The following is a 20,180-nucleotide window of genomic DNA, read 5'->3' as shown; positions in this document are numbered from 1 at the left end:
GACCTTTAAACAGTTTGGATAAGCCCCTCCCCCCAGACTCAGGCTGAGTTCTTCTGGTGGTTCTTGGCTCCCCTGCTCAGGCAGCTGGGTGGGTCACCTGCTTAATTCAGGAATTCGTAGAGCTGGAGAAACAATGAACTTCACCTTCACTCTGAGCTTCTCCACCTTAGGTGGAGCAGGATCCTGACTAGCACAGGAATCCATGCTCAACATAGGCTGGGAGAAGTTCACCTTGACCAATGTCAAATACACTCTGAGCACTCCACCCTAGGATAAAAATTCCTGCTGTAACCTACTTCCCTATTATGCCCTAGCGTCAGATTCCTGCCCAAAGCCCTTGTCCTTGGCCAATGTCAAGTTCCTACCAGGTGGCATGACACCCAACATGGCTCTGTACATATGCGCACACACATATACAAACACACATAAATAGCATATCAATAAGAGACTATAACCAACCATAGAATCCATAATGCTGTACGCTCTGTAGAAACTGTACAACACATACACACACAGACACACACACACAGAGAGACAGACAGACAGACACACACACACACACACAATTAGGACCCTCATGTCCTATGTTGAAGAGCTCATTCAGTACCATGACTAAGATTTCTAGAGAAGTATGTGAAGCAATATGAGACTATTTTGCCATGTAAGGTAGCTGTGTTCTATGCCAGTCTGACTGATAGCCGAACAAGCAAGGAAGACCTGGAAACACAGAGACACCAGCCCTTTATTCCTGTACTGGAGACTATGGAAGACAAGAAAAGAGGTCTCAGGAGAAAGGGAATCTACAGAGGCACCTTGTCCTTGGACTTTCCCACCTCCAGACCATAGGAGATAACACTCTGATGTTTAAACTTCCGGGACTGTATTATGTTTGCTGGCTGCTGCAGACCAACACACATACACATGCACATGCACCCACATGCACACATATACACAGACGTATGCACATATACATGCACACATACATACACAAAGTACAAATGAATGAAATACGCCTATGATTCTAGGCAGGTGCCAATCAACATGATAGAGATACGTGTTCCCAGAGTTTACTTACAATTTTAATGCTCACAGTAAACAAAATCCAGGCCTCGTTTTTAGAGAGAACAACACATAGCTATCCTAGAATTCATATGAAAATTATACATGCTAGAATCTCTAGATGAATTCCAAAGAAGAAAACTCAGGAGAGGGATGGGAGCGAGAGCAGGAGCTGTTGCCACTGTAAAGCAGACAATGCTACGTGGAGAGACTGGTAGGTTGGAGGAGAGAAGAGCTACTGGGTAAGACGACCATTGTCATCTAGTATAACTTCGTCAGGAGCCATCTAGGAAAGGCTCAAGGCTAGCAGGTGATCTGCCTGAGATGATTGCACCATGGACTCTGGACTGCAATGAATAAGCCCTTGCAGACAAGGCTCATAGAATGACATTTTCAGGATTTGACTCCTGCTATTAATACGCCTTTTCTGACATCATTAAATTAGATAACAATCCCTGAGCTAATGCCCACCTTATTCGGCAGATTTTCTGCAGATCAACAAAGATGTACTGTCTTATAGTGATGCTATACAGACAGACGGTTTCTTTTTTTTTTAATGAAATTCCTTTTATTTATTTTTTAAATTGAAGATTTACATGGAAACTATTTCAGATAAACACGTTAAAATTCACAGTTTTCATGGAAAATTAAAAAGTGGCAGACATGTAAAACATTGAAATATGGGATAGAAACATTTTATGATAGAATTGAAGATTTACATGGAAAATATTTCTGATAAAATTGTAGAAAATGTAGAAAAATGTTAGAATTGAAGATTATCATGGAAAATTTTATATAGATATAATAAAGGTAGGTATAAAAGTATTTCTAAGTTGATTGACAGTGGAATTATAAACATTTTCTGATAAACTTGAAGATTTACATGGAAAACATTTCTGATAAATTTGAAGAAATATATATGAAAAAAACATGTTAAAATTAAAGATTATGGAAATTATCTAGATAAAGTGATAGGCATAAATATAATTCTAAGTTGATTGAAGACGGAATTATAAACATTTTCAGATAACATTGAAGATTTACATGGAAAATATTTCTGGTGAAATTCAAGAAATAGACAAACACGTTAAAATTGACAATTTCATGGAAAATTTTACATATAAAATGGTAGATATACAAACTCTAAATTAATTGAAGGTGGAATTAAAAACATTTGTGATAAAATCCAAGATTTACATTGAAAACATTTTTGATAAAATAGAGGAAGTATATAGAAAGACATTAAAATTAAAGATTATCATGACAAATAATGCAGATAAAATGGTAGACATAAAAAACATTACTATATTAATTAAAAGGGGAATTATAAACATTTTCTGATAAAATTGAAGATTTACATGAGAAATATTTCATTAGTCTATGTCTTTTTATTGGGGAGTTGAGTCCATTGTTGTTAAGAGCTATTAGGGAAGAGTGATTGTTGCTTCCTGTTATTTTTTATGTTATTTTTATGTTTGTGTGGGTATCTTCTTTTGGGTTTGTTGGAAGGAGATTGCTTTCTTGTTTTTTCTAGGGTGTAGTTTCCCTCCTTATATTGCCATTTTCCATCTAGTATCCTTTGTAGGGCTGCATTTGTGGACAGATACTGTGAAATTTGATTTTATCATGGAATATCTTAGTTTCTCCATGTATGATAATTGAGAGTTTCACTGGGTATAGTAGCCTGGGCTGGCATTTGTGTTCTCTTAGGGTCTCTATGAGGTCTGCCTTGGATCTTCTAGCTTTCATCGTCTCTGGTGAGAAGTCTGGTGTGATTCTGATAGGTCTGCCTTTATAAGTTACTTGTCTTTTTTCCCTTACTGCTTTTAATATTCTTTCTTGGTTTAGTGAATTTGGTGTTTTGATTATTATCTGCCAGGAAGACTTTCTGTTCTGGTCCAGTCTGTTTGGAGTTCTGAAGGCTTCTTGTATGTTCATGGGCATCTCTTTCTCTAGGTTAGGGAAGTTTTCTTCTACAATTTTGTTGAAGATATTTATTGGGCCTTTAAGATGTAAATCCTGGCTCTCTTCTATACCTATAATCCTTAGATTTGGTCTTCTTTTTTTTTTATTCGATATATTTTTTATTTACATTTCAAATGATTTCCCCTTTTCTGGACCCCCACTCCCTGAAAGTCCCATCAGCCCCCATCCCTCCCCCTGTTTTCCCACCCAACCCTTCCCATTTCCCTGTTCTGGTTTTGCCCTATACTGCTTCACTGAGTCTTTCCAGAACAAGGGGCCACTCCTCCGTTCTTCTTGTACCTCATTTGATGTGTGGATTATGTTTTAGGTATTCCAGTTTTCTAGGTTAACACCCACTTATTAGTGAGTGCATACCATGATTCATCTTTTGAGTCTGGGTTACCTCACTTAGTATGATGTTCTCCAGCTCCATCCATTTGCCTAAGAATTTCATGAATTCATTGTTTCTAATGGCTGAATAGTAGATTTGGTCTTCTTATTGTGTCCTGGAGTTCCTGGATGTTTTGGGTTACCAGCTTTATGCATTTTGCATTTTCTTTGGCTGTTGAGTCAATGTTTTCTACGGTATCTTCAGCACCTGAAGTTCTTTCTTCTATCTCTTGTATTCTGTTGTTGATGCTTGCATCTATGACTCCCGAATTTGTTCCAAAGTTTTCTATCTCCAGAGATGTCTCACTTTGTGATTTCTTTATTGTTTCTACTTCCACTTTGTTCAGTTCCTTCACTTGATTGTGTTTTCCTGTAATTCTTTAAGGGATTTTTGTGTTTCCTCTTTAAGGACTTTTACCTGTTGACCAATGTTCTCCTGTATTTCTTTAAGGGAGTTATTTAAGTCCTTCTTGAAGTCCTCTATCAGCATCATGAGATACGATTTTAAATCCAACTCTTGCTTTTCCAGTGTGTTGGGGTATCTGGGACTTGCTGTGGTGGGAGAACTAGGTTCTGATGTTGCCATGAGGCCTTGGTTTCTGTTGGTAGGGTTCTTGTGCTTGCCTTTCGCCATCTGGCTATCTCTGGTACTAGTTGGTATTATTGTCTCTGGCAGGAGTTTGTTCCTCCTGTGGGCCTGTAAGCCTGTGTCCTTACTCCTCTGAGTTCAAAAGCGAAAGCACTGCTGGGAGATCACTCTCTCCTGGCAGGCTATGTACAGAAGGCTGTGGAGTCTCTCAGCTCCCTGATGCAAATGGCGGCAGGAAGACTTCCATCCCAGCTGTTCCACTACAGAAGGCTGTCGACAGATGGTTTCTTAATTCCTAAGGATAATTCTGTAATTCCTAAAATTATACTAGTAATTATTAAGCCCTTTATAATAGGACTGCTATCAAAGCCCTCTCTGATATGAAAACTGCAGTTAGAACTCCGCCAGTCTTCATGTGTCACGAGCTAATTGCTTCTGAGATAAAACGCAGGCATTTACAACATATTCCTTAGAGATGCAAAACAATCAAAGCTCATAAAAGGGAACAAACTATTTATTGTAGGTCCAGGGACAGAAGATATAATATTGATTGACTGGGCTTATCTATATAAAACATTAACTGAGACATGAATATTATAGTTTTAGCCTCTCAGTGAACCTGTGGAGGTAGTGGCAGATGATGAATGTCTAGATAGATAACTCGTCTTAATGGAAACACATGTAAACATCTTTGTTGTAAACTTCTTATTCAATTTGTGATTTGAATTTATGTTTAAATTTGTGGTGAACTTTTTTGATAATTGGAATACCATGTGGCCATGTATTCTGAGAAAATGTATAAAGAACTGAGAATGATGGGAAGAAGAAATTAAGAGAGTGGAGTAATTTAGAAATTAAGAGAGCATATACTCTCTTAGTTTCATAGTTTCTTAGTCTCATAGTTTTACCTCCTTTTACTTTCCCTTAGAAATAAAGATTAGAATATCTTTTCAAAGTATTTTTATCTCTTCCCTTGAGCAACTTTAACTGACAAGGAGTTAAACTCTCAACTCTAGGGCCCAGATCTCCTGGACGACCTGTGGGGAGAAAAGCAAAGACCTCTTTACTTAGTCCCCACCACTGGTAAGCTCAAGCGTTAATTTTCCCGGAGACCTGCAGCTTCTGGCTTCAGAGGGATTTAAAGTCATAATAGGTAAAGGTTATTAGAGAAAGCAACATTAACCTCTACAAGACCAAGCCTTGCCCCTGGCAATGCTTTTTGCCCTCTGCTGCCTTCCAGAGAGAGCCAGAGCTCCGGAGCTGGTCCCAGGCAGCACTTCATGTGGGCTTCCAAGTCCAGGTACATAAAGGAGGAATTATCCAAAGAAATGTACAAAAGATACTAGAAGAGCTGTTCCCAACCGGTGGGTCGCAAACCCTTGGGGGGTTGAACACAGGGCTTTCCTAAGATAATTGGAGCACACAGATATTTACATTACAATTCATAACAGTGTAAAGTTACAGTTATAGAGTAGCAACGAAAATAGTTTTATGGTTTGGGTCACCACAACATAAAGCACTGTATTAAAGGGTCTCAAAATTATGAAGATTGAGAACCATTCAGCCATTAGAAACAATGAATTCATGAAATTCTGAGACAAATGGATGGAACTGGAGAACATCATCCTAAGTGAAGTAACCCAGTCTCAAAAGAACAATCATGGTATGAACTCACTGATAAACGGCTATTAGCCTAGAAGCTTGGAATACCCAAGACATAATGCACATACCAAATGATGCCCAAGGAGAAGAAGGAAGGAGTGGCCCCCGGTCCTGGAAAGGCTCAGTGCAGCAGTGTAGGGGAATACCAGGACAGGGAAGTGGGAAGTGGTAGATTGGGGAACAGGGAGAGGGAAGAGGACTTATGGGACTTTCTGGGAGGGGGATCCAGGAAAGGGAAAATCACTTGAAATGTTAAAAAAGAACATGCCAAATTAAAAAAAAAAAAAAAAAAAAAAAAAAGGAAGGTTGAGAACCACTTCTCTAGAGGGGGGGGGAAAGTGTCAGAACCATACATACATGTAAAGATTTGTTTGAATTAAGACCATTGATACATTTCTCAAAGCTTAAAAGATTTGTTGTGGAGAACAAAAAGGAACCTGATAAAGTAAAGACATGTAAGCAGGATGTACCTCTAACCCAGCTGCTTGAGAATCTAAGGCAGGAAGATCAGGAGTTTAAAGCCAGCCTGGACTAATAAAGTCTTGTCAAAAGAAAGTAGGGTGTGAGCGGGGAGGGAATGGCAAGAAAAGGGAGGGGAGGGGAAGAAATGAGAAGAAAAGGGAGGGGAGAGGAGGGCACGGAAGGGAATAGGAAGGAAGGAGAGAGGAGGGGAAGAGAAAGAAAGCAGACAAGAGAAAACCTACTACGGGCTATTTGAACCTGTTTCTAGTTGTGATGTGGCTCAGCCTTAGCACTCATGTTTAATCCTTCTCGCTGGGATACAGACATGCCTTTAATCCCAAACAATGAAGGTAAAGTTAAGTTTGTAGGAGGAAACACCCATGTTTGAAATTGATATCTAATTGAGTGGCAGACAAAATGAGAGACTTGACAGAATAGGATATGTCTATGTCTCACAAGAAGAGGAAGGAAAGGGCAGCTACTTAAAGGAGAGACAGGCAGTACAGGAAGAAGAGAGTACAGTACAAGAATACAATAGAGTTCCTGGAGAGCAGTAGAATTGAGAGGGAGGGTAGAGCAGGGGAGAGAGAGAGAGAGAGAGAGAGAGAGAGAGAGAGAGAGAGAGAGAGACGAAGGAGGCAGTTTTACTAGGACAGGGGTACAGAGACAGATCACAAAAAGATAACAAGCTAGACACAGATGAAGACACAATGAGCCAGAGAATGAGAAGGAGCCGAAAGATTAACATAATGCCAAAGTTAATTTGAGACCAAGCAGAGCAATTCAGGAGAAGCCCAAAGAGGTGAGATTGAATCAGTCATCTTAGAGAGGAGTTTGAGCCAGAAGAGCTGAGTTGAACCAGCCAGAGCTCAGAAAGAACTAGGAAGGGTGAGCTTATTCAGCAGCAAGTCTCAGAGAATAAAAACATTCTAGGCCTAGATTAGGTTGTACAGAGGCTGGAAGGTTCCAGGACCAGGCCTAGGTTAGCAGACAGAGGCAGAAAGCCTCCCAGACAATTACAACAGGGGAATAAAAGTTATGTATACAAAAACCTTTTCCAACTACATAAAATGTAAAACTGTAAATAACAAAATTATTTTTACTACTTATAAGTGGAAACGTGTTTGAGAGGAAAACAGCATTAATACAGATAAAAATCAATCACATGTTACAGACATAATGTTTGTAAACAACACACTGGTAAGAAAAGCTTCTAGCAAATGAATATAAACAGCAATAGTCATATCTGAAGAGTTACAAGTGACTCAAAAGTTGAAATGCAAACCGCTTTTCTATTTGAAAATGTGTTCAAATTCATAAGAGAAAGGCTAAAATAAATAAAATACTATTTCCCTTTTAAGTCTACAAAGATGAAAGTCTTTGGTAAGGCACTGGATGGAGTTGGCTTTGCAGTGCATTGTTGGTGTGGATATAAGCAAAATCAGCTCTGTGGAGAACAACCAAATGGCCATGATAATTAAAAATTGCAGGTGCTGATAGCTCCTGTCAATAATACCAGAAGTGACAACAGGAAGATTGCTACAAGTTCAAAGACCAGCTATGACACAGAGAGAGGCACTGTCCCGGAGCCACACTGTAACAACAAGAAGCATGCATCCTGTGTCTGCTTCTCACAGTTCTGTATTTCCACATGTGCTAAGTGAAGTGAACACAGGGCTGATTTCCTTTACAACAGTTGGGTAAGTGTGGGTGTGCAAACATATGTACAGGCCAACACTCATGCACATCTAGATACAAACATGAACATTTCTGGAGACATACACATAGATAGATACATGCATACATGAGAACAAACATGAACAGAGACACACACACACAGAAACATACCAGCATACATGTTCATACACACACTGTTCAACAGTCACTGATACAGGGACTGGAAAACTGACCCATAGGTCAAATCTGACAATAGCCTGGTTTATACAGACCACCATCTAATTTCATTTTAAATGACTGGAAAAAGTCAAAAGCATAATGATATTTTCAGGCTCATCAATTTCAGGTTTCTATATCTGTACAAAAAGTTGTAGTGACATGACCACACCCATGTGGTGGCACACTGTCCCCTCAGCTTGTGGAGAGAGGTAACTGTTAGACTGTATGTCCCAGCACCACCCCTCAAGGAGACAAGGTCTGTAGCAATCATTCTTCCTCTGGAGGAACTATACATCTCTGGGGTTCCAGAGCAGACAGGATCCCATTTGCCTCAAGTCTGAAGCATTTTGCTGTGCAAAGCCATGAAAGATCTGACATTGTATGGAGACAGCTGCATTTGAAGGGAATATAGCTTTTGGCTTAAAACCTGTACTACAGAGTGGGCCACTGGGCAAAACAAGCCACTGGCAACAGAATCACCATGAGGAGCCACAGGGAGAAGAGCTGGCACCTGGGGCTGTGGTGACTGGCATGCCCAGGCCGTACTTGTCCCATGGTACATGGCATTCTCCACACCTATCTCAAATCAAATGCAGAGGAGCCCTGTGATCAGCCCCAAGCAACTGTCTGGGGTCAAGAGAGTTCCATTACTTACAAACACCCAGCTCCCATGAAGAGATGCTGGCCTTATTTTCTTATATAAATGTGCATGGGTCTCTATGTTCATAACACCATTGCAGGGGGAACCTTAGCTTAAATTTTAAAGACATTCAAGTTCAGACTATAACTAGTCAGATGAACCTGAGCACAACAGTTGTCTCTCTAAGCTTTAGTTTCCCCGTTGCAAACAAACATTATTGTGTGCCTGCCTAGTTACAGAGAAATATCATTGCTGTCACTGTTATTATTAGTGTGGTCATTATTTCCAGTAATTACACTCATTTTCCATTGTCAATGCCATTTATAATTACAGTGTAGTTCATACACACTAAGAACTTAATATTCTCATTATCTCATTAAATAAACAAACTCTTGTGTGTTCTCTTACAGGTTAAAAGATGTTAAGTGAACCTTTTAATTTTTTTTAATGTGTATGGGTGTTCTGCTACATATATGTCTGTGCACCGTGTACATGCAGTGCCCACAAAGGCCAGAAGAGGGCATTAGACTCCCTAGGACTGAAGTCACAGATGTGTCACCCTGAGGATGCTGGGAACCAAGGCTGTGTCCTCTGGAAGAGCAACCAGTGCTCTTAACCACTAAGCCATCTCTCCAAGTGGGCCTATTTTTTAATTTAATTGGGAAAAAAAATCTGTCGCTGGGATGGAATATGTTGATTTTTTCAAGACAAGCTTGTTTGAATAGAGTCCGGGCATATCCACTGCTCACTTTGTCTCTGCCTGAACATTCTCCATACAAGTGGAGTCACTATGGCAACAACTAGCATCACTTTCGGAAAACAAGCCTTGGAGACATCCCATCCTAATACTGCAGTGAGGCCTTTGTGCCCAGAAGTCCTGAGGCCTGGTGCTCAATGAAGCGGTTAATTGACTTGGCAGCTCACAGACCATTTGCTGCTGAACTGTCACACGTCCTCCAGGACCTGGTCGTCCTCTTGTCGAAGTACACAATCTCTCTCAGAACTTCAAGGCTGAGAATAAAACATGGGGCTCTGCAGGGAGTGACAACCCAGCAGTCCTGTGTGCAATGATGACTTCACAGGGGCAACAGAATCTCCTGAGGGACACAGTGTGAAGCCCTCAGACCCATGCTGTGACTGACAACATAGAGATGGGGCCAAGGGTGCTGCAACTGCCATACAGTGTCCAGGACAACCCCCTCCACAGAGGACAATCCAGGAACAGGGCTGTTTTAGGAGACCATATGGGGGCCATTTTCATTCAAACCAACTCCATAGGGATTGGCATTATTTGAAAGGATGGTCTTGTTGGAGCAGGTGTGGCCTCACTAGGGTGGGGTGGGGGGTTGAGGTGAGCTCAAGCCAGGCCCAATGGCTCTTTCTTCCTAGTGCCTACCAGAACTCAGCTGCTTCTCCTGCACCATGTCTATCTGCATATGCCTGTCATGGTGACAATGAACTAAGCCTCTGAAACTGTAAGCCAACCTCAGTTACATTCCTTCCTTCATTAGAGGTCATGGTGTCTCTTCACCACAATAGAACACTGACTTAAAACAGCAACATAAAGGGTTACCTATCATTGGCACACTACAAACCAGCCTTCCAAGCAACACCCAGGACTTCACTGGCCAAGCATGGGCGGGTACAGCAGCCCTTCAGACAGCACGACTCTGGTCATCCCCAGCCACACTGTACATGCTACAGTCATCTTTCCTGTGAATCACTCACACTGTTCAGCTCTTCCTACAACCTCCAAAGGTGATAGAAACTGAGGGTAAAGATTGGAAACCATCCCTGTTCTTGGGACCCAGGATAGGGATAAGAAATATAAGACAACCAGTATCTTTTCATGTAGGTAAGAAACACTCTGGAGGCTGTAGAGATGGCTCAGTGGTTAAGAGCACTGTCTGCTCTTCCAGAGGTCCTGAGTTCAAATCCCAGCAATCACATGGTAGCTCACAACCATCTGTAATGAGATCTGACTCCCTCTTCTGGTATGTCTGACAGCTACAGTGTACTTACATATAATAAATAAATCTTGAAAGAAAGAAAGAAAGAAAGAAAGAAAGAAAGAAAGAAAGAAAGAAAGAAAGAAAGAAAGAAAGAAAGAAAGAAAGGAAGGAAGGAAGGAAGGAAGGAAGGAAGGAAGGAAGGAAGGAAGGAAAGAAAGAAAGAAAGAAAGAAAGAAAGAAAGAAAGAAAGAAAGAAAGAAAGAAAGAAAGAAAGAAAGTAAGCAATATTCTGACAAAAGTAAAAGTTATATTGCCCAACACTGAGCAAGGAGACCTGTCTTCATTTCTTTCCTGCTGGGGGTGGCAGGTGGGCAAGGCAAAGCGGGTGTCAGCTAAAATCAGGGGGAAGACAGCGGCATCTCTGGTGAGAAGCATTCAGGGTAGGAGTCTATTTGGAGGTCCAGTCATCACAGGCTTAGCTAACAGGATTCAGAACCCAGGAGAGTCATGCATGCCAGAGGCAGAAACTCCCTGTATCTCTGTGTGTCTAAGGAGTGACCAGAGCACGTATTCTGCCTGATTCTCCTGAGAGCTAAGTGCACACCTTGAGACAAAGGCAAGGCGGTGCTCTCTTCTGTGTCCTTCCTCAACACTGGAGACAAGTCTCTGAGCTTTCTGCATCCCAGGCAGATCCAGACTACTGCCACCTGCTGACCACTTGACTTCGCATTCCCTCTGGCCATCCCTTGATGTACGTCAGGAGAACTAAATGAGCCCTGATCATCTGTGAAAGACGCAGGATCTCACAGTGCAGCAGGAAAAGTCTACCAGAATTAATCATTCTCAAGGTCACAGGAGTTGGGGAGGGGCGGGGAAAGAGGGCGCTAAGTGAATTAGAAATTGGAAGACAGGGCCAGCCCTTTACAGAACACAGGACACACCAGGGTGCCTTAAATGACTGGCTCAGAAGCCAGGTGGCTCTGAGGCCCCTGCTGATTTGGTCAACAGTCTCTGGCAACTTCCCTGACCCCCCAAACCCCACAAAGCTTGCTATACAGAGGAAGAGGGACCGTAACTGTATGTCACCAAGAATACTAGCTAGTACCGAATGACTCCCATGAAGCCGTCTCTGAAGCCTCTCACCATCCTGACCATAGTTACTGTTATTAAGGAGGAAGGTATCAGAAAGGCTGGAGCTTCCTTACCAGTGAAAGAGAAACAGATTTCCTAGCTAATGAAGCTAACAAGGCTAAGCAAGTTCTGCTGTAATGAAACCAGGAATCTGGGCAGGGAGAGTCTGGTACCAAGACAATAACTTCAAGAATCCTGTGAGTAACCTCTGTTAATCAGTGTCTTCTTGAAGCAGTTCTTCTATGCTCAGATAGTCTGACATGGTTCCTAGGAACCCCATAACCTTGTTTATACAGCATACACACATAAATAACTCCTATCACTACCAGTGATTTCTAGAAAGGACTCTGACCCCTGGGCCTGCCTCCAGTGTACCTTTGAATACATACTGGAATCAGAGAGGGCTGGGATAGCAGGATCCCATACTGTCAACCAGTGCCAAGCAGCCCTAGGCACAAGCATGCATAACAAGAAAGACTAAAGTCAGTGTGTGTGTTTTATAAAAAGATAAGAGAGAAGGGGTATGTTTGGTGGAGATGCAGTGTGGTGTGGAGGAAAGGGATGCCTCTTTGGGCCCCTGCTGAGGCATCCCTTCCCACTGAGGTACCAGACCAGACACCACACAACAGTATAGTATAGAATGGAGTCTATTTAGGGCAGGGGGAGAGGAGTGCAGAGAAAGAGAGAGAGAGAGGGGGGGGAAGGGAATGGTGGGGGAGAAGAGGGTAAGGGAGCAAGGGTAAGAGGAGAAGAAAGGAGAGCAGGAGCGTGAGGAGGGGCCGAGCAGCCCCTTTACAGTGAGCCAGGCACACCTGGCAGTTGCCAGGTAACTGTAGGGTGGAGTCTAGATGAAATGCCAACCCAGTGAAATAAGGGACCACACAGGAGAAAGTCAGGTTCTCTGAGGGACTGTGACAGAAATCTCAAACCCTAGGGACAGCCAGCCCCCTGTTTCCACAGTTTAATCCTAAGGTCCCTGCTACTGTGTAACACAACTTGTCCTATCCCCAAGAATAACATAAATACCAGGCAGAGATTTCTTTGTGAGCCCTTTCCTATAGGACACTCAGAAGTCCTCGGGCAGATAGAGTTAATCAGTTCTGAGCTCTGGAGCAGAAGAAACCGTCTACTACTTTATGTTGTGTGTGATCTGTAAGCAGGGGCACAGTAAAAACAGGGCCACAGAAATGGCCACCCTGTGAACAGGGAGAAGGGTTTTATTGTCGGTAAGGGAGAGAAAACATCCAGAGGCATCCAGAAGAGTCCAGAGCAGAGAGACAAAGAAGCAGACCAGCCATGGCCAGGGGTAGAGAGGGGTGAGGAAAAATATGTGTGAGAAGGGGGAAGAGGGGCTGTGAACAGGAACAGCCTGGGGGTTTAGGGTAGCGGAGGCAGAGAGAAGGCCCAGGATGCTGTGTGGACTTTGAGATGCACACACGCACACGTGGAGGAGTCCAGAGCATAGGGGCGGCTGTGATGATAACCACAGGCCTAGCTGAGGGAGCCTCTTCCTGGCAGGCAGAAAACCATTTTACAGGAAATGGCTCCTATTGACCAGCTAGAGCTGAGCAAGACCATCCTCTTGGGGTTGTTCACTGTCACTGGGGGAACTGGGGCTCCCTTGGGACTCATCATGCATACATCACATGTTAGTGTTTGTGCAGTGGCCAGGTGTGTGCAGGTATATACATGCATACATACATACACACACACATACATGCATACATACACACATACATACATACATACATACACACATACGTACATACATACATACATACATACATACATACATACATACATATCTACATGGGTGTGTGTGTAGACCAGAGGACAACCTTGGGTGTCTTTACTCAGATAGCACTACCAATTTTTATTATTATTTTTGTTGGCACAGGGCTTCTCACTGCCGTGGGACTCACCAAGTTATCTAATAGCTGTTCGTGAAGCTCCAAACACTGACCTGTCTCTGTTTCCTTACCTCTGGGTTTACAGGCATGCACCCCCACCTCAGTCACCTCTGGGTTTACAGGCATGCACCCCCACTTCAGTCACCTCTGGGTTTACAGACAAGCACCCCCACCCCAGTCACCTCTGGGTTTACAGGCATGCACCCCCACCCCAGTCACCTCTGGGTTTACAGACAAGCACCCCCACCCCAGTCACCTCTGGGTTTACAGGCATGCACCCCCACCCCAGTCACCTCTGGGTTTACAGACAAGCACCCCCACCCCAGTCACCTCTGGGTTTACAGACATGCACCCCCACCCCAGTCACCTCTGGGTTCACAGGCATGCACCCCCAGCCCAGTCACCTCTGGGTTTACAAGCATGCACCCCCACCCCAGTCACCTCTGGGTTTACAGACATGCACCCCCACCTCAGTCACCTCTGGGTTTACAAGCATGCACCCCCACCTCAGTCACCTCTGGGTTCACAGGCATGCACCCCCACCCCAGTCACCTCTGGGTTTACAGACAAGCACCCCCACCCCAGTCACCTCTGGGTTTACAGGCATGCACCCCCACCCCAGTCACCTCTGGGTTTACAGGCATGCACCACGACCCCAGTCACCTCTGGGTTTACAGACATGCACCCCCACCCCAGTCACCTCTGGGTTCACAGGCATGCACCCCCACCCCAGTCACCTCTGGGTTTACAGACATGCACCCCCACCCCAGTCACCTCTGGGTTCACAGGCATGCACCCCCACCTCTGGCTTCCTTACATTGGTTCTGGGGCTGGCATTCAATCCCCATACTTGTGTGGCCAGCACTTCACTACTCAATTATCTCCCCGTGTCTATTTGTCATTTAAGTGCCCCAGTCAGTGCTATGTGGGTCTGGGAGTGGTCTCTTCACGTTATCATGTGTTCTTGGCTATGCGCTGAGCTGGTTCTACCCTTGAAAACATGGCCAGCATATCACCTTCATACTGTCACCAGAGTGGCAGAGGAAGCAGGAGCCATGACATACACTGCATCAGTGCCCACCTCTCTTAACCTGACATGGATTATCCTGACTTCAGCAGAGGCCTTTATTCTCTCCCAGGCTTTCCCAGGGAGCCAGGCAGAAGTTGCTGTGCCCTGGTCATCCCTCACAGCATTAGGTCATTGCTGGGGTCTCTGCCAGGGCCAACTACAGGACATTGGGAAGTTAGCAGGACATCAGATCCCTCTGGCTGTAGGACATTGTCTGAACTGCCACCTGCAGCTTCTGGATCCTGACTCTGCCACCTACCCCCTCTGCCATCTTCCTCTCTTCCTGGGACCAGGACAAAGCCTTGCTTTCACTTGGCTTCACCCCCAGGGCTGCTCTACTAGAACTATCCTCCAAATCTCAGCCTTTTCTAAGCAAAGCCAGACTATGATCTTCATTATGGATTCTCAGAGCCAAAGGTTCAGGTCCTATCCCAGGCTGTGTTTTACCCTGCAAAGATGGTCAGTGCAGAAGGTGGTTATCTCTGCCTGCTCTTAAGACAGAGCATCTGATGTCTCACAGAGAACCTTCTGTTACAGTTTGAGTGTGAAATGTTCCCAGTGGGATTGTGTATTTGAACACTTGGTCCCCGGGTGGTGGGGTGGTGGTGTGTCCTGACAGGATTTGGAACCTTTGGGAAAGGTCCCAGGTGTGGGGATGGGGAAGGGAGGCAGAGGGTTAGAGACCAGCCATGCTCCCACCCTGAGTTCCCTGCTTCCTGTGCCATCTGTATGTGAAGATGCAGCCTCCATCTTCCGCTGCCATACAGACCCTCTAATCCATGGCTTACCCCTGGGGGGGTGGGGGAAGCAAGGAGGACATCCCAGGCCATCAATAAGAGGCTTCATAACTAATTTGGCAACACCATCCATAGTACAAACATGCTAACGTGATAAGACACGTGGCCCTTCCGAGTTACAACCGGTAACTATTCTAATTTAGTGGTCATGAAACATGGGTGTGAGCACAGGTAGGCAAAGAGGAAATGCAGCAAGGTCAACTGGAACACGCCCTATGTTGCATGAAGCACCCATCCATCCACTGGACATGAAATGGTCCAACCGGGAAGCCCCAGAAACACAGCACTGAACACTGACTCCATTTCAAACAGAAGCCTCGGGCTGGATGGTACACAGAGATGAAAGTCATATGTGCTGAAGTCATCAGAGCACGGGTCAGAAGTGGGTTCCCCTTTCCTGGGTAGGTGAACTGGGGAACCCAAAGCACAGTCCCTCATGGGGTCCCCAATCTGCTGCTAAGCACCTTGGCCATTCCTTGATAGCAAATGTGAGCAGGCAAGGGGACATCTGGATTCTCTTCAGAGCTGGCAGTCCTGAACCCTTGCTGCTGAGGCCTGGTAGGTGAACAAGCAAATATCCAAGCCCTCGGAGCTGAAGGCTCAGACTTTGACAGCGTGTTTTTCGGGCTCTGAGCACTCAGAGTGGAGGCACACTGCTCTGAGCTTCAACTGCCAGAGTCCTAGGTGTATATGCTGACGTGTCCACTCCAAGGTGTGGTTGGAGGGAAGGTTTTTATTGTAGATATAAGGGAGAGTACAGGGAGGAGCATCTTGAAGAATGCAGAACAGGGAGAAAAAGTAGTAGACCAAACATGGCCAGAAGACTGGACTCGGCCACGAAAAGAAAGAGATGGGGAGAGAGCAAGACAGGAAGACAGAGAAAGCACAGACAAAGGAGACCAAGGAGTGGAAAGAAAGAGGTGACCAAGAGAGTGCGGAAGCAAGATAGTAGGGTTATAAGGGAATGAGAAGCTGGGAAGCCCAGGAGCTGGAGAAGTTTAGGATCAGGAGGTAAGAAACAAGAAGAACCAAGATGCCAGCATGGACTCTGTAACAGGTTCTTGTGATACTGACAGAGCCTGCATACTGCATGCACTTTGGTATGCTAATAGACACCACAGAGAGTCATTTGTTCCAAGCTTCTCTTGGACATGTAGCAGCTGCTGTAATCCTGGGCTTTCAGCATTACTAAGCAGCAGTGGATAGCAGTGGGCAGCAGTGGAGAGCAGTGGGCAGCAGTGGAGATCAGTGGACAGCAGTGGGCAGCAGTGGAGAGCAGTGAGCAGCAGTGGAGAGCAGTGGGCAGCAGTGGAGAGCAGTGGAGAACAGTGGGCAGCAGTGGAGAGCAGTGGGCAGCAGTGGAGAGCAGTGGGCAGCAGTGAAGAGCAGTGGGCAGCAGTGAGCAGCAGTGAGCAGCAGTGGACAGCAGTGGAGAGCAGTGGGCAGCAGTGGAGAGCAGTGGGCAGCAGTGGAGAGCAGTGGGCAGCAGTGAGCAGCAGTGGACAGCAGTGGGCAGCAGTGGAGAGCAGTGAGTGAGCAGCAGTGGAGAGCAGTGGGCAGCAGTGGACAGCAGTGGGCAGCAGTGGGCAGCAGTGAGCAGCAGTGAGCAGCAGTGAGCAGCAGTGGAGAGCAGTGGGCAGCAGTGAGCAGCAGTGAGCAGCAGTGGACAGCAGTGAGTGAGCAGCAGTGGAGAGCAGTGGGCAGCAGTGAGCAGCAGTGGGCAGCAGTGAGCAGCAGTGGACAGCAGTGGGCAGTAGTGGACAGCAGTGGAGAGCAGTGGGCAGCAGTGGACAGCAGTGGACAGCAGTGGAGAGCAGGGGGCAGTAGTGAGCAGCAGAGAGCAGCAGTGAGCAGCAGTGGAGAGCAGTGGAGAGCAGTAGGCAGCAGTAGGCAGCAGGGGGCAACAGTGAGCAGCAGAGAGCAGCAGCAGGTAGAGCTGGCTATATTCCACCTGAACAGGCTTCTGATGTTAGGAACTTAGTTCCCATGGGTTCCAGGTTGTGACTTGGATCCATGGGAACTTGATCCATGCCTGATCTCTTGATTTTTTTTTTTTATTGTAAATGCAGACACATAGCCGTCACCTCAGAGGAAAAAGTTTGTTCTGGACACAAACACGTGTGACTACATCCCAAGAGTACAGATTCAAATCACCCAAATTCCATGTTCTGGCATAGTGACAATTTCATGGAGTTTTTAAAGAAACAGAGCAGAGAAAATAATCAATTAAGACATTTTCAGACACATTGGTGTGACATTGTATAGATGGGATAAAACAAAGAAATTCCACCACAAGCCTCTGGTGCTCTCGTGACATTTTTAGCTCTTGGGTTGGTGGAAGCTAGACATTTGTTTGTACCTTCCAACAGATTCACCAAAGAGTCACAAGGATAGAGAGTGACACAAAGGTGATCCATGAATGGCTATTTAGGAAAATAGAGATAGCCTAAGGTAATTCGCTCTAGACTTGCAACATTCCAACTCTTCACAACCATTAATACGCTAATCAGCCAATCAGCTTGGTAAAAAGTTTAATGTAGCTCTGTAATTCAGCAGACATGTGCATTTCTATGTGATATGTTTTGAATGCCTCTACTGGGTAATGTGAAGGGAGCTCAGCAAGCTCAGAACTCCAGACATGATGGGAACCGGAGGAATGGTTTACTGTGTTCCCTGTCAGGTGAATCATGGCAGGAAATAGCTAATTCACAGACAAAAATTTAAGGAAGTCTGCTGCAGGTGTCACCATTCTGGAGAAGGACCTGAGTCAGACAGGGATGTAGTGACCTATGATGACATGCATGTGAACTTCACTCAGGAAGAGTGGGCTTTGCCGGATCCTTCTCAGAAGAGTCTCTACAAAGATGTGATGCTAGAGACCTATAGAAATATTACAGCTAAAGGCTACATTTGGGAAGAACATACTGTTGAAGACCATTTTCAAAGTTCTAGAAGTCATGGAAGCCCTTTCTGCTGTGGCAGAACCTTGCCATGTCTGCCACTGTGAAGATTCCATCTCCTGATACTTCCTAGAGAACCAGTCATTCTGGGAAGTTGGTAAGAACCCCCCCTCCCACCTCTGGAGGCCCAGAGCTGCCACCAGGGGTCTGGCAGGACTCACTACCCAGCAACCACCAAAAGCCCTGCCCTTCTGAATAGCAGTTCCCTTCCAATCCTTATCTGCCTTCCACCACCGGAAGCCCTTTCTGCTGTGGCAGAACCTTGCCAAGTCTGCCACAGTGAAGACACCATCTCCTGATACTTCCTAGAGACCTAGCAGCACTCAGATCATATGAAATGCAGAGAGGCCTGGGAGCACAGAAGGGTCTACATAGCTGTGTTCACAGAGAGAATAGGAATAACAGGAGTATATATACACAGGCTTGCAGGAGAGATATGCCAAAATCAGAGACAGCAAGACCAGTTAACATCAGAGAAAACTAGATGGCAAAAGGAAAACACACGATCATTACCAACAGAAACCAAGGCAACATGACACCATCAGAAACCAGTTCTCCCACAACAGCAAATCCTGGATACTCCAACATACCAGAAAAGCCAGAGCTGGATTTAAAATCACATCTCATGATGCTGACAGAGGACTTCAATAAGGACATAAATAACTCTTTAAAGAATTACAAGAGAACATGGGTCAGTAGGTAGAAGCCCTTAAAGAGGAAACACAAAAATCCCTTAAAGAAACACAGAACATGGGTCAACAGGTAGAAGCCCTCCCTTAAAGAGGAAACAAAAAAAAGAAAAATCCCTTAAAGAATTTCAGGAAAACACAAACAAGTGAAGGAACTGAAAAAAAAAAAACTACCCAGGATCTAAAAATAGAAGTAGAAACAACAAAGAAATCACAAAGTGAGACATCTCTGGAGATAGAAAACCTTGGAAAGAATTCAGGAGTCATAGATGCAAGCATCAACAACAGAATACAAAAGACAGAAGAATTTCAGGAACTGAAGATACCATAGAAAACATTGACTCAACAGTCAAAGAAAATGCAAATGTGAAACGCTTGTAACCCAAAACATCCAAGAAATCCAATTATAGGTATAGAACAGGACAGGAATTTACAACTTAAAAGGCCAGCAAATATCTTCAACAAAATTATAGAAGAAAACTTTCCTATCCTAAAGAAAGAGGTGCCCATGAACATACAAGAAGTCTACAGAACTCCAAACAGACTGGACCAGAACAGAAAGTCCTCCAGATACATAATAATCAAAATACAAAATGCACTAAACAAAGAAAGAATATTAAAAGCAGCAAGGGTAAAAGGTCAAGTAACATATAAAGGCAGTCCTATCAGAATTACCCCAGACTTCTCACCGGAAACTATGAAGGCTAGAAGATCCTGGGCAGATCTCATATAGACCCTAAGAGAACATAAATGTCAGCCCAGGCTACTATACCTAGCAAAACTCTCAATTACCATAGACGAAGAAAACAAGACATTCCATTACAAAACCAAATTTACACAATATCTTTCCACAAACCCAGTGTTTTAAAGGATAATGGGTGGAAAATACCAATACACGGTGGGAAACTACACCCTAGAAAAAGCAATAAAGCATTCTTCATTCAACAAACCCAAAAGAAGATAGCCACACAAACAGAATTCTGCCTTTAACAAAAAAATAACAGGAAGC

The sequence above is a fragment of the Apodemus sylvaticus genome, chromosome 13 (genome assembly GCF_947179515.1).
Source record: "Apodemus sylvaticus chromosome 13, mApoSyl1.1, whole genome shotgun sequence".
Classification (NCBI taxonomy): domain Eukaryota; kingdom Metazoa; phylum Chordata; class Mammalia; order Rodentia; family Muridae; genus Apodemus; species Apodemus sylvaticus.
This window is presented reverse-complemented; position numbering follows the sequence as displayed.